At 47.9% G+C, this 1143-nt stretch overlaps 1 protein-coding gene across 1 annotated transcript in view; it reads right to left on the reverse strand.

Moving 5' to 3' along the window:
- Positions 1-1082, reverse strand: part of TLR3 (toll-like receptor 3) — a 9443-nt gene extending 8361 nt beyond the window's left edge. Inside the window, exon 1 of the mRNA XM_009585392.1 lies at positions 1010-1082. The gene's annotated coding sequence lies outside the window, so the exon portion shown is untranslated. The remainder of the gene's footprint in view (positions 1-1009) is intronic.
- Between the last annotated feature and the right edge of the window lie 61 nt (positions 1083-1143).

Consider the following 1143-nt stretch of genomic DNA (forward strand, 5'->3'; position numbering starts at 1 on the left):
ACCTAAAGCATTGCAAAGGCATACACAAAGCACTGCAAAAGACAATTTAAAATAAACCTTAATGAAAAAACAATTCACTGCTGGGTACTGCATGTGGGCCTGACCCACCTCCTGCAGCTCACACAGCCTGGCTCTCCACTCACCTGCCACTGGCAAACAGAGAAGGGGAGGAGGCCGCAAATAACCGAACTGATAGACCTGCAGACATCCTGACCTGCTACAGCTGCTGCTGAACAGGGCACCCGTATCCCTGTAGCTAAGGACAATAAAGGACCACTTGTCCTGCCTCATTCCTCTGCACCCCAGCTGCTGGAAGAGCTGAGGAAATCAAAGGGGAAGCTTGTCTGTAAGAAAAGCTTTACCTCTGGCCTGCATCCTTCTGAGGGTTTGTTTTAGGGAGATCAGATAGCTGTCAGGCTCCTCAGCAGTTGTTGCCAGCTCATCTTTAAGTTTGAAAGGTGCAAGAAACATACTGCACAAACACAAACCGAGTTCTTTGGCTGACTTCCAGTGAGGCCGGAAGGGCTGCCTTTTTCTGCTTTTTTCATTGCAGGAAATCTGGAGTCAGCTTTAGGTGTTTTAGGCTTTGATTGGGGATCCAGTGAAGAAAGCACACACCCATTATCAGACAGTCTTACAGAATAGTATTTAATAGACAAAAGAAAGAACGACAGTTTTAATGTTATGAGTAAGAACTTTAAAAAACTGGAGAATTTAGCAGGGGAGCATCCAGCATCTCCCAGGAAGGGACATTCCCACTTCACCTATACTGCTTTTTCTTTTTTAAAAAAAACACAAAAATACCTCCTGCCAGCTGGGGACACCACATCCGGGCACAAGCACCAAAGCACACTCATTAAGCAAACACCAATTGCACCGACCTTGCTAACCTGCAAGTTAAGAGAAATCCAAGATCAAGGAAATCGCCCAAGCTCCTGAGCAGTACTTTGGCTTTGTACCTCTGATATCTGCATTTATTAGTCGGAAGTGAAGAATGGCATCCGCTGGCCGCTGCGGGCTTTATCTCCTTCAGTTTGGGGGCATCCAGGGACCCCTCAAGTTTCTCGGCACACGAAAACCATGGGGAAACAGGCTGTCCAGAGGCGGAGGAAGTGAAAGCGAAAGCGGGGACGGGCGGGGCCC

The sequence above is a fragment of the Fulmarus glacialis genome, unplaced genomic scaffold (assembly GCF_000690835.1).
Source record: "Fulmarus glacialis isolate BGI_N327 unplaced genomic scaffold, ASM69083v1 scaffold4889, whole genome shotgun sequence".
NCBI lineage: Eukaryota > Metazoa > Chordata > Aves > Procellariiformes > Procellariidae > Fulmarus > Fulmarus glacialis.